Source organism: Ailuropoda melanoleuca, chromosome 14 (assembly GCF_002007445.2).
Source record: "Ailuropoda melanoleuca isolate Jingjing chromosome 14, ASM200744v2, whole genome shotgun sequence".
In the NCBI taxonomy this organism is placed as follows: Eukaryota; Metazoa; Chordata; class Mammalia; order Carnivora; family Ursidae; genus Ailuropoda; species Ailuropoda melanoleuca.
Window position 1 is genome coordinate 90,016,986 of NC_048231.1, and position 13,714 is coordinate 90,030,699.

The 13,714-nt window shown below is 46.9% G+C and overlaps 1 protein-coding gene across 2 annotated transcripts in view; it reads left to right on the top strand.

The window, feature by feature from the left end:
- Positions 1–123: 123 nt before the first annotated feature.
- Positions 124–13,714, top strand: part of ZNF532 (zinc finger protein 532) — a 102,915-nt gene continuing 89,324 nt past the window's right edge. Inside the window, exons 1-3 of one of the 2 annotated variants that reach the window (XM_034641950.1) lie at positions 124–795; positions 1,125–1,206; positions 1,292–1,401. The gene's annotated coding sequence lies outside the window, so the exon portion shown is untranslated. Of the gene's footprint in view, positions 1,207–1,291; positions 1,402–13,714 lie in introns of both variants that reach the window. The other variant, XM_011232957.3, reaches the window with a different exon arrangement.

Here is a 13,714-nt window from a genome sequence, read left to right on the forward strand (position 1 = left end):
CTTCTCCCCCCCCCCCCCGCCCCCCAGGTGCTTGAAAGAAGAGAAGGTTGGAGGAGGAGGAGACTGGGGGGGCTGCTGCTGGTGGTGACAGGGCTGGGAGAGCGAAGAGAGGGACGGGAGGAGGGGGCTGGGTGGGGTGGGGGTGACAGGCAGAGAGGAGCCTGGTCAACAAGCCAGCACCACTCTGCTAGGAGGCCGAGGCCGCTCCTGCAGCCGACGCATCCAGTGTGAGGAGACACACATAGATTGCTTTCTTGGGGGCTCTTTGTCAGCCACCAACACAGAGAACACACACTGACACACACGTACACAAAGATGTGAGCCAGGTTGTGGGAGGTAAGTGGGGAGAGGAGAAGGAGGGGGAAACAGTGTCTGCGGTGGGCTTTGGGGTGGAGGGGCAGGGGGGATGGGCCCTGAGGGGCACTGGGGTGCTTGTGAGGTGAGCATTACCAAGGCTGTGTGCTTGTGTGGTGGGGGGGACACACGATGACCTTCCCCTCCTCACGAAGACCTAAAAGGGAAAAGCAACCCCTAGCGAGATCCCCTCTGTGCTGATGATTTTCAGGGACTTGTTGGCAACTCAGGGAGGGTTGCCATAGCTTTTTTATGTAGGGTGACCAGAACCGGCTGAAACTGGTTTGAGGCAGATCAGCTCCTGAACACAATGCAGTCACTGAGCTACTACAGTGGGATAGCAGCTTCCTCCCTTCATGGCAGCCAAAAGCAGAGGCGCTTGCAGGAAGGTACCATCCCAACACAGTATGTGAATGCACACTTAGACACCACACAGCACTGGTACGTGACTAATGGAGCCCTAAAAGATTCTGTGTAGAGAAGATGGAAAAAAATGTGCAGGTTTGCAAGGTCTGAGATTACTTGGGCTTTTCCTGCCTTTTTCTTTTGCTTAAGGGATGGACAAGGAGCTGAGATTTATGACCCTTATTAAAGAAAAAAATGTGCCTTGCTAGGGTGGGGACACTTGGTTTATGCAGTCTCTCTCTCTTTCTCTGTTTTTAACAAAACAAAACCAAAATGAACTGATGGATTTGTAATGGTAGTTTTGTTTGTTGCTGGAGAATGCTACTTTGCATGCTTTCTTTTTTTTCTTTCTTTTTCTCTTGCAGGGTATGTTCTGTTTTGTGCTTTTCCTTTTAGAAGCTACTAAAGGGTGTTGGGGATACTTCTGACTATTATGAAGGCCAAAAGGTAACAATATTGTTCTAGGAAATGAGCATAAATGCGGTTCCAGTGATGCTGTAAGGCATACATGCTGTCTTTTTTTTCCTTGTAGGCCTGTTGACTGGGGCTGCTTTTAACCCTTTCGTATTTGCAGAGAATGCAACCGTGTGACAGTAACTGAACATTGGGCCAAAGTCTTTCCAAAAGGTCAAGGTTCACAAGGTGAGATATGATATTTTGAGCATGAATTTAAGTGTTTATTTGAAGATCCATGCAGAGACAGACGGACAGTGGATTGGTACCCTGGAGATGATTTGGGGTTCAGAGTGGAGAAGGAATACTCTTAATGTTATCCAAGTTTAATGGGATTAGAGTGACCTTATGATGGTATTGCTATCAAGACAAAATCAGAAAGACTTCATTAACGCGCATGTGGTTAGTCCTTTAGAAGAGGCAGGCCTGGAAAGAGGCAAGTTTAGAGAATGGTAGGCATCAGGGCCTTGTGGAGAATGCACTGCTTTGCATAAGACTAAAGCAGCACACATGTAGCATTACCCGATGATGANAAAAAAAAAAAAAAAAAAAAAAAAAAAAAAGGAAGGAAGGACTTGGCCAAATCGAGGCAGCCTAGCCTCCTTTTTAGGATTTGAGGAGTCTGAAGGTAGATTTGCCTTTTGTTCATTCATCACCTTCCTTTTACCTTGCGCTGTGTGTTAACCTGAAAGGTTTTTCAACTCCGAGTCAAGTGGTGGAATGGCTTTTATTGATTTTGGGGGCTGTTGACGGTGAGTTTGCCATTGGATTATTTGTGGCATACATTTTAATGTGGAATGCTAATGCAGTACCAGGAGGAAACCGGCTAGTCTGGCTTCATCTGTGAAAAGATGCCTGTTAACTCAAAGCTTTATAGCAGTGGATGGTGGAAAATGTGTGATGCCTTAAAGAGCTTGTAGTTTGATTCGAGCTGGCATTTTTATGCACCCCCCCAAACCAGAGGTTTTCGAGGAGCAGGGAGAAGAAAGCAGTAATGAGTCTAGCAAAGTGCAGAACAAAGGCAGTGAGCGCTTACAGGGGGAACACTGAACATTTTGCCTTGGGGTTCCTGGTGAAAAGAGCTGCAACTTCCCCAAACAGGAAACCAGCAGCTCCAGAATCCTCTCCAGTATGATCTCAACGACAGATAGAACTCGTTCTGTGTCCTGGTTTGGTAGCAGTACAGTCAAGAGGAGCCCATAGAGGACAGGATTGAAAGTACATTTGTCCCCTACTTGGAAGAGGGTATTTTGTTCCTCCTCGATGGGTGCAGAGATGAGTCTTTTCAGAAATGCCGAGGATCTTAGACTATGTTAAGTTGTGTGCAGATAGTTGGTGGGCAGAGTCTCTGCAGTGAAGGGTGTCAAGTATGCAAGGGTTTTTATTGTTAAGGATTTTTTCCTGTGATGGCAGAGCTTTCAGTGTGTGATATAAAGCTGGCAAAAGGGAAGCGAGTGCGTGGTTAGCTCCGAATACTTTGTGTAGTATTTAATAAAGATAAATGTAATCTCGGCCTGATACACCAGTAAAATAGCTCACACGATGGCACAGGATTCTTTACAAATCACTGTGCTGAAATTGGTTCAGTTTTACATCATTTCGACTGCTAGAGGCTCTGTGTCTGAGTGTGGTAGAAATCTGCCTGCAAAGCAGATCGCATTCCACGTTGCATGGTATGCTGCTCCTGCTTTTCTGCTGCCAGCTAAAACTCAGATGGCTAATATGATAACCCTTAATGAGCTTAATACAATGAGATGTTTTATAATTTAGTCCTTCACTCCTGTCTTTAGAAAGTCAGTGATTTGTTATTTAACTTTGACAGCTCACCCCTTGCAATGAATGTTCCTTGATAGTATGTTTTAAGAGCCCTTTCTGCAAGGCATTGCATGTCACAGAACGTTCTGGTTTACTTTCTCTGTGGTTTTCAGCTTTGTTACTCCTCCTCCCCCCAGAAGGCTCCTGGAAAATCGCATTTGTTTTGCATTTAGGCCCAGCTTTCCGGCTGCAAGTGCTGTTTAAGCTTGGCGAGCTGGTTCTCCAGGGCAGCAATCAGGAGCTCATCTGTGGACTGAGGTTTGTCTCAGGTGGCGATCTCCTGCTGAGGTATAACAATGTAGCAGGCCCAGGTCTCCATGGAATGGGACTGGAACAGGAACGGAGAGTTTTCTGGGCTTGGGAATGTGAATGGAGGTGTGGAGAATGAGCAACAGCATTCTCCTTCCTGGGAGAGCCAGGAGGGAACAGGGTGGCATCCACCCTTGGGGCCGGGCCTGTGCCCTTGCTGCCACTGTGGCCACGCGGACTGCCCCACCTGGAGCCTGCTAGGGACTGCCTGCGGCCGGCTCCGAGGATGACAAGCCGGCCATTCTCTCTGGAGGAGGAACGTGTGGGTTTGGCTGATGAGGGTACACTGGAAAGAAAGTGTCACCGGGTGTTGAACCTTTGTTTTCATCATTTGCTTGCTTGCTTGGAATTATTTTTTCCACGTTAAGAAACAGTAGACCCAGGGCTTTTAGGACTCTCAGCGTCCTGGTTCAGGAGAGGAGGCTCGTTTCTCTCCTCCCCCCTCTTTTCTCACAAAGAGATTCCCCACCCGCACCCACCTTGACTCCTTTTTACAGAAGGGTTTAGGAGGGAGGCAGCTAATATGGAGATGGAATTTGCTGCGTATACGTTTGACTAGGATGAGTTAGAATTTTCGGATTTGTGTCTCCCGTCCCCCTTTATTTCTTCCCTTGAAATGCTTTCTTGGGTCTGTCTTCTGTTGGGTTTGAATAACCTCCCTCATCTCCTTGCTAGAACTCCCCATCTAGCTGTTCAAAGCAGGAGCAGAGCTTGCCCTGATGTGGGACCCCAGGACGGTTGCCAGTGCAAGGGAAACCAAAAGTATCTGGAAAAGATGTGGGGTTGCTCCTTGCTTATTCCCTTAACATCTCTTCCTCGTCAGTGCAGTGACCGCATCGGCAGTAAACATTGAGGAGATCTACACCTGTGTGTTAATTCTATTTGAGGGGTGATCTTTAACCAAGTCATGGTTAAATAATTAACTTTTTTAACTTTTACATTTACATACAGTCAGATGTAGTCTGTGGTGTATAGTTTCATGGGTTTTGACGAGCGTATGACGCTGCATATCCACCACCACTATCCACAGGGAATGGTTCCATCAGCCCCGGAACCTTCCTCCTGCTGTACATCGGTAGTCAGATTCTGCCCACCCCGACCCTTGGCAACCACTGATTGGTTCTGTCCCTGTATTTGGTCTTCTCCAGAATGCCATGCAAATGGCTTCTTTCACTTAGCAAAGTACATTTGCGATTCATCCATGTTGTCATGTGTGTCCATAACGGGCCGCTTTTCTGTTGCCAAGCTCTAGACCACTATATGGACATACCACAGCTTGTTTATTCATTCCCCAGGACGTTGGGGTTGTTTCTGCTTGTGGGTGCTTATGAGTAAAGCTGCTGTAAACATTTGCATACAGGCTTTTGTCTGAACCTAAGTTTTTATGTCTCTTCCCTAAATCCTTTGGGGGGGGGTGGCATGGCTGGGTCATATGGTCAGTACAGAAGAATTAGAAGTCTGAATGAGCTTTCATTCAGCTCTTCTTCGCAGCTCATGAGAGAGATCTGGCCTTGTCAGCTGCAGTTAAGACTTCCCAAGTAAGAGATTGTAGGGAGCATTATCTGAAGACACACGAGAGATGATTATGATAATAGACCACTCACTAACGGGATGACATGCTTTATAACCCAGAACTAATCGGAATTAGCCAGAAGTGGAAACAAAAAACTGCCAGTGGTAAAATATCCTTTCTTTCCTACAGCAATTATTTTTAATCTCTTCAGAAACATTTGGCAGTTTAATTTTTACATTTGTCTTCAGGTTCAATACCATGCCAAACAATAACAGAGTCACAGTTTTGGAGAGTGGTACCGAAGATCTTTGTTGAAATCTGAGTTGCGTAAACAACGTATTATTAATTATAATTTGTCTTGAGTTTTTGACTGCCAAAATATGGGTGTTGTTTTAATATCTGAAGTCACTGTTCAGGTTTGATGCCTTTTAAGGAAATGAAAATATTTAAGCAAAATCTAGGCAATGAAATAGGGAGATTTGGGGAGCCTTTTTTTTTTTTTAAACTTTTAAAAATTTTTAGAGGATAAAATAATGTTCAGGAATGGGAAGAGCAAACAGACCAGGATTATGGTGCTGTAGATAGAGGAGAGCCCGAGAAGTGGGAAGTGATCTTAATTTGGGGATTATTTCATCGGTTTTACAGGTACTGCATGTTTCCTAGCACTAGACATTGTGCTAGGCACTGTGAGTAGCAAGGACAAAGGAATCCAGAGAGAAAATTCTAGAGGGAAGTCGCCTACAGGTGCTATGATAGGAATGTGAATGGGCTCCCTACTGCCCAGTGTCCAGAGGGAGGAGCCCTTGAGGAGTTGGCTTGCATGCCCAACGGTGAAAGACGGCGTAAGAGTAGGGACAGCAGGCAGAGACTGGGGGAAGAGCAGAGTCCGATGGGGCAGTTTATGGAAAGGCCCTGAGTGAGCCTGGTGTTGTGAGCGTGGGCAGGAGAGCAGAGTGGGTGTGGGAGAGTAGGAGATGACATCAGGAGGCAGTCAAGGGCCAGACTTCTCTGAAGGTCATCCTATACAGTGCCCTCGAGTGGGGACTTCCTTGTGTAGGTGGTATGAGCAGAAAGCCTTACTCGAAATGACAGAGGTCTCGGGGCAGTGTCTGAGGAGGGAATGGAGACTCTCCAGGCTGGAGGCAGGGAGGTCACATGAGTGGACCACCATAGCAAATCCAGGAGAGAAGAGGGCCTGATCCCGGGCGTTGCAGTGGGATGGAGTGGTAGGTGGGGCAGGTGTGTGTACCCGATGAGAAGGGGGGTGGTGGAGAGGGAGGAGCAGAGGATGGCGCCCAGTTTGCTCCTTGAGGTTACTTGCTGCTGGATGTTCTTGTCTGTGAGACACTGTGTTCAGAAGGCAGAATAGGTTTGGAGGGTGGTTGTGAGGGGGCTTCATGCAGCGAGTTCAAGTTTGGGTTGAGTTGTCCGTGGAGGTGTCCTTTGTTGCCTGGATCGATTTGGGCTGGAGGTCTAGACTGGGAGGAATGGGGGTAGAACAGTAAAGGCACTGATAAGGATCAGGTTAGAGGTGGTATGATGACGGCCTTCCTAAGAACGCCTAATGGAGAAGTTTGGGACACAGGTGAGGTTCCCTTGTAATTAGCCGCTTTCTCCTGACTTCACTTACCGTGGAGAGAGGAGAGTCTGTACGTCAGAGACGGTGCGAGAAATAGGTCGAAAAGAGTACAGTTTTACGGGGCACTACAGGGTGACGATGCAAATCAGATGGGAGAAGGAACAGAGATGTTTTTCTTATTTATTCTTTGAAAAGGATGAAATCAAAATGAAAGTAGTGCTGAGAAGAATCTTTTGTCTCAATAATAAATAAACACAGTTAGTTTAAAGAATTCTTTGAATCATCTTATGCAGACAGGAAGTTCTGAATTTTTCCTCTTTTAGAATGAGAGGGGGAGAGCAAGTTCTGCTTGATCTAAGTCTGGAGACTGAAATAAGTAATTTTTAGACAAACTCAGAGTGGCCTTTTTGGCTGTCCCAAGTATTCCCTCCTAAGTGGCCTGTAGTCGACAGTCGTTAGGGATGGAAAATGCAGGTTTTGTATTGTTTTCAGTTCGATATTATTACAATCTGGCGTAATTAGAGATTCCAGCCATCTTGCAGGATTTAGAGAGGCCTAAAGATAAAATCAAGGTGTAGTTCTTCAATGTTTTCTCAACTCAGCCTTTTCTCTTTGGGACACAAACTCCGGCTTTCCAAAGTTTGACTCATTGGTCTCATTATGGGTATTGATTTTGATTATTTTCTTCCGTGAGGAACAAATTCTTTCTAGGGATCTGGATCGTAATTAGATTGTTGAAAAACTTACTAAGTCAGAAAATTGAAAGCCCTGTGTTTTTTTGTTTTTGTTTTTAAAGATTCCCTAGCTAGAAATACTCCTCTTCTGCAGTGAGGCCAAACTGGGGAGGGGGAGGGTCGGGGTCGGTAGGTGGGCCTAGAACCCAGCACTCTGGACTCCCAGTCTGAGGCAGCTTGCGTCATCACGACTGTCTCTCTGCCCTCCAGTGTTCGGTGTGTGCTAGGTGGTGTACGCGCCAGCCCATATACAGCCCTTACGTCATGCGAACCACACAGGCACTCACTGGTAAGCTGGTCTTTAACTGTTTTGCTGATTTAACACAGCAAGAGTGGGAGAGGTAGTTTGAGGTCTCTAGTTTGAGACGTGGTCATGCCTAGTATTCTAGTTAAGTCTGGGGGCTCAGGGCACGGAGATTTGCAGTGGCCTTTGCCTGGCTCTCGGTGACGTACATCTATTTGTCTTGCCCTCGGTGACCCAAAGCTGCAGTCTGCCACTGTGGGACCTTGAGCAAGCTCCTTAAATTCTAGGCCATGGTTTTCTTGAGGGTTGTTACGAAGATTAAGTGTATATAAAGTGCTTAGCAGAGTGCCTGCTACGGGGTAAGTCCTCCCTCAAATCTTGGCTGTTCTGGGTTCCTCAGCTTCCCTGGTTTATAAAGGGGAAGGGCCTGTGCTCTGACCTTCTTCTCTCATTGTAGAGGGCGTTGTTTCTCCTGTCCTGCCTTCTAGCTCATTTTTAAGTAGTTTTGCTTCGGTTTGTTTTGGCCCATGAAAATCCACAGTGAGCGTCTCCTGCCTTGTCTGTAATGTCTTCAGCGACAGCTGCCCTGGGTCTGGTTTTAAGTGGCAGAAAGGTGGGCAGGAGAGTAGCGTCCTTGTCCCCACTTGGCTGGACGTTCATTTGTAGCTGGAAAATGTTGGATGAATTTTGTCATTATTATCTCGTACTTCGACTGTCTTTGCTTCCAGAAAAATCCAGCCCAATGAGTGATGATTGTAGTCTAGTTGATGTAATTTACATTAACCAGAGTTAAACAAAACCTGATTGTGAAAAGGTGGCAGGTAAGCCACAGCCTCTGCTCCGTCCCTTTTCCCATGGCGTTCTGCTTCCCACGTTTGCTTCGCAGCGACCAAGTATTCCTTATCTTGCACACTGGGATTTGGTGGTGATAGAAGATTGAGTGGAGGGGGAATCTACGGGTGATATTTTAATGTCTCAAACTTCTCTGTCCGCATAGTGGGCGATAGCCCCATATGGCTGCAGAGTGCTTGAGTGTGGCTAGTCCGGACTGGGATGAGCTGTAGGCATAGAATGTACACCAGGTTTTGAAGACTTACACAAAAGAAAAAAAAAAGGATGTAAAATATTTCATTAATATGTTTTCAGATTGACTACATGTTGAAGCAAGGCTGTTTTGGTCGAATACAATTTATTACTAAATTAAAATTATTAACTTAACCTTTATTTATCCCTCCTTTTTTTTAAAATGTGACTGCTAGAAAATTTAAAACTATATACGTGGCTTTCATTCTTTTTCTATCGGACAGGGCTGGTCTGGAATGTTGGACGGACATCTAAAGAAATTGAGCTGTGAAATCTCTCTGGTGCCCCGAAGTGTTGATGTTCATTGATGTTGAGTTCCCCTTTTGGTTGGAAAAGATAGTGTAAGGACGATGTGATGTCTCCTGGTTAGAAAAACTCGTGCTCCCCGGGTTTGCACCTCTTCTCTCCCACGTATTCCTGGTTCATCTCTCTGCATTCCTGGGTCTAGGCACCCATGCCAGCCTGGTGTCTGCTTCTGAATGGACAGGGAGCCTGTGTTTATCACAGGTTTACCATGTGCTAGATGTTTACACTTAACGTCCCCTGTGCAGTATAATTACCATCCATGGTGAGACTCAAGAGAGGTGAAGTGACTGGCCCAAGGTGGTACCACTCGTGAGTGACAGACCTTGGATTTAGGCCAGGGACGAGCTGGCTCTGAAGTCCTACTGCCTTTTGCAAATAACGGCTCTTGGTTGGTGCTCGTGTCTTGTACCTCTTGCTCAGGTCCCATGCCTGGTCCTGGGTGCCCTTGTTGTGTAGATAGCATTTCTCACATTTTAATCTGCATACAGATCACCTGGGGATGTGTTAAGATGGTGCAGGTAGTGATGCAGTAGGGCTGAGTGGGCCCAAGGATCTGCCCGTCTAACAAGCTCACCGGGCATGGTGGTCTCCTGGTTCCTGCACCGCACGTTGGGTAGCAAGGGTCTCTGCTGTTTCCCTTGGTTTTGGACCGGCTTCCCCTGCTTCCAGAGTGATCTGATTCTCCAAAGCTTGTCTCTCTCTGCGGGGGGTCGCCCTTTGGCTTTGGATGGGATGCCAGCAAGCGCAAATGGGGTCAGAACTGGTTTTTGGTCGTAGGTGCCGAGACTGGCATGAACGCTGATTCCTGTGTACACACGATCTGACCTGATCAGTTTATTCCTGTTGCTACACAACTGCATTACTTCTCCTTTATTATCTTAACCCCTTTGACACCTGTAGTCTGATAGAACAGAAGATGATGTTAATATTGAGATATGTGGCAGGGGTATCTATCTTAAGCCCATGTGATGAAGACTGGCCTTAAATTGACACTGGGGGGTGACTGTGCCATTTTTGGTTCAGAGAGTCAGTATCTGATGAGAGATGAGGACTCAGAGCAGTTGGCCTGCCGCTAGTTCTACCTCCATGCCTGACAAGGAATCGGGGTGACTTGTGACTTTTCCTTAGGATGGGCGTTACAATGAGCTGCTTCACACGAGTGTGGAAGCATGGCTCATCAACGCCACTGTTCTCCAGCGCGTGAGGGAGGCGACCACCCTGGAGTCCTTGCATCAGGAGGTCTTGGGGGAGGTCTTGGTCTTTGGCCAAAAAAGAAACTGCGTTTTGGGAAGGCACTTGGTGTACTGTGTGTTTGAACTCTAAGAGGCTGTGCAAAACTTTAGTGTATTTTTTTATTTTTTTAATTTAAAAAAGTTTCAAAAACATTTTTAAATTTTTAGAAAATGATTATTTTAGAGAGAGAGAGCATGCACATGTGCGTACGCTCACACAAGCAGGGAGAGGGGCTTAGGGAGAGGAAGAGAATCCTCAGGTAGATTCCTTGCTGAGCATGGAGCCTGACATGGGGCCTGATCCCAGGATCCTGAGGTCATCACCTGAGCAGAAATTGAGAGTCTGACACTCAAATGACTGAGCCACCCAGGGGCCCCATAATTTTTAAAATTAAAATAATTTATGTATTTAAGTAATCTCTACACCCAGTGTGGGGCTTGAACTCACAACCCCAAGATCAAGAGTTGCATGCTCTTCTTACCAGGCGCCCCCAGTGTATGTTTTAAATTCGGGGATTGCGTTGATGAAGCTAATTCTAAAATGATGTCTGTTACATGAGCTAGCTTACCATCCCCATCTCCCTATAAGAAAATTCCGTTTCACAGAAATCCTAGTTGAATTTTAGATCTTATTGGAAATTTGGACTCAAGAGTTCTATGATATATGAATCTGGCACACTGCATAGGATTTTTAATTGTTGGCTAAATCTGTCAGCTCCGTGCTTGGCGCAGAATCCTGTGCCTGGTGTGTGGGGGGGTGTCTGGCTGGCCCATGACTAGCTGCTGAGCAGTCACAGGTTGCTGGGAGGGCAGTGGGATGGAGTTGGGGGGATAGCAACAAGGCTGGGAGTTCAGGGTGGGCAAAGCCATGGAGCCAGCCCTGGAAAAGGGGTTGGAACTGTGGAGGTGAGTTCAGAATTCGGTGGGGTAGTAAGTCCAAAGCCTTTCTGGATCATGCCAAGTGTCCAGATACTTTAGGAATCAGAGACGAGATAGACAGACACCCAGAGGTTGTCAGAAGGCAAAGCAAAGATGGATGGTCACAAGTCTAGCGGACAGGCAGGAACAAGTCGGTCTGTGAAAGCAGCAGTTGGGTCATGGGGACTGTGTGTGTGCAGAGGCAGGGCCCCCGGAATGACTGTGGGGCGTGTGAACAGGTGAACGGGTGAGGGCAAGATGTGTTACCGTTGCCAGTGGTCGCTGGATAACTGAATCAGAACCAGTTGTACACGGCAGCCTTCATGGGACGTGGCAGGTGAGGACACTTGTTGCTCAGGTGGCCGAGGTTGGGAGAATGTATTAGGAGAAGCAGTCGCTCCTTATAAGCAAGATTCACATGGGAAGGTGTTAGAACACTAGATTGGAGTTTACCTGAGTTCACAGGACACGTGATCAAGACTTAGCTTTTCAAACTCACACCAGAGGAAAAGGAGCTGTCGATGAGGCCGTGGCTGCTGCCTGGAGGAGCTCCCATGTCATCTGTACTGAGCTTACTCTGCGTTCTTTTCAGGGCCCTGTGGCCTCTGCTGTCTCTTTGTGCCTCTTCCCTGGTAGAGCTGCGTCCTCTTTCCGGTGCACTTGGCAAATGTGGCTGTCCCACAGCCCCTATGTTCCCACATGCTCGTCTAAAGAACTAGTAACATCACCTGTATTGCTCAGTCCCGCTTCTGGTTCTCCAGAGCGCGAGCTAATCGGTCCTGGTCTGCTCAGCTGTGGCTCGGAAGGCAGGGTTGCTGCTAATCCTATGCGGGTGGGAGTCTGCGCTGGGCTAGTGAGACACCCCCGAGGCTCTACTGCCCGACAGGGGGTGGTCTTACCCTGTTTTATGCCTGAGAAACTTGAGGCTCTGAGAGGTTAACAGATATGTAGAGGCTGAGCTGTTGGGAATTGGCATTCGTGCCTGGATTTTTCTGACCCCAATTCTACACCCTTTACCATTCTTCAGTATAGTAGCTAAGGTGTAGGGTGTTTTCTGAGTGTAGAGCTGGATCCTTTGGTCGATTTTCTGTTTACTCAAAATCACAAAAACAGTATGTTTAGCTTTCAGCATTTGCTCCATAAATGCGTGGCAAAGGCCGGTTGTCTGAGTTATGCAGCGGAATGAGACACTGGAGGTAGGAAATTTGGCCGCATGGCTGAAGGAATTGTTCAGGCCTAATGTTTAGGGTCTCATGGGTACGTAGGTATATATTTGAGGCCTCTCCTAGGTAGGGAGTGTGTGTGTGTGTATGTGTATGTGCGCATGTGTGCTTATGCTTGGGGCCCCTCCTGGGTACACACATGTTTGGCAAAAGGCAAGTCTGGTTTATCTGGCCAGTGTTAATTTTGGGAAAGATGAAACACATAGTTTTGCACTTGACTAGTAATAATTGGGCTTTCATGGTTTGGATTTGAGGGGAGTCATAGAATTGTAAAACATCCCTGTTCCCTGTCTGGAGCGCTGGGATATTGTCGACCTCCCTTGGAATTTCACATGTGGCTCTAACCTCTTTGGTTACACAGTGCTCCTGTTTCAGGTCATTGAGGGTAGGAAGCATTTGTTCTGCGTTTGTTGTGCTTCTTAGAAGACCTTGCGGGGCGGCCTGTCTGCAAGAGGCACTTCAGGATGCCCGTTAGATCCTGGGTAGTGGTTGGGGATTCTAATGGCATCGATCTTGTTATCCCCTGTCTGAGAGCACAGGAGTTGTGGCTTCATTTCTTGTAGGGCTTTCTCTGTGCTAGAATCCTCTTGCTGACCTTGTTTTGATGTTACAGTGACTCAAAGCAATTAGTATTTAACTATATTCCAGATATTCCAGGTAGAAGTAAGTACCTACCTAGACTATTGGTTTTTTTTTTTAAGATTTTATTTATTTATTTTAGAGGGAGAGAGTGGGGGGACGAGCTGAGGGAGGGGGACAAGCAGACTCCATGCTAAGCACGGAGCCTGACACGGGGCTCCATCCCACAACCCTGAGATCATGACTCGAGCTGAAAACAAGAGGCAGACGTTCAGTCGCCTAAGGCAGCCAGGCGCCCCTGGATTGTTTTATTTAACCTTCACAATAACTCTGCAAAGTGGATCTTATTTTTTTCCATTTTACACATGAGAAAACAGAAGCTTGAAAAGGTTAAGTAACTTGACCAGAATCTTGGTAACTTGTAAGGGGAAGAGCTAGGACTCACTCCAATTTGTCTTACTCCAAAGCCCATGCTTTTAACCACGACAGCAAACTGTGGTTTATAGGTGTCGTTTCTGCAGACAGTCGATGGCAGGCTTGAATATCTTTGAGGTTCAGAGCTGCTGCTTCTGGGTCAGCCAGTATTTCTCCTGTTGTCAAGATCCGCGAGGTGTTTCTGGCTGGCTCCGTGACCCTGTTGTGGCTCTGGTCACTGAAAGTAGATAAACCTTGAGAGATACCTTGCTCTCTTTCCTGATTTCTCTTCCTTGACCACACATGTGTACCTGCTTGTGCGCCTGTGCATTTTACAGCACAAATAGCCTCCTTTGGCCATAACCGTAGAGCCAGTCAAACCATGTTTTTATCATCACTTCGTGGCGTTGAAGTTTAAGGCAGAGCCTGTTCAGAATTACCTTATTATTCTTCCTCCGGATTTGGAGATTTGTTCTCTTGCTCTTTCTCGAGTTGTCTTGGGGTTGATGCGGAGGTGCCCGTGGAGGGGAGCTGCTGGGAGAAACATGGGGTT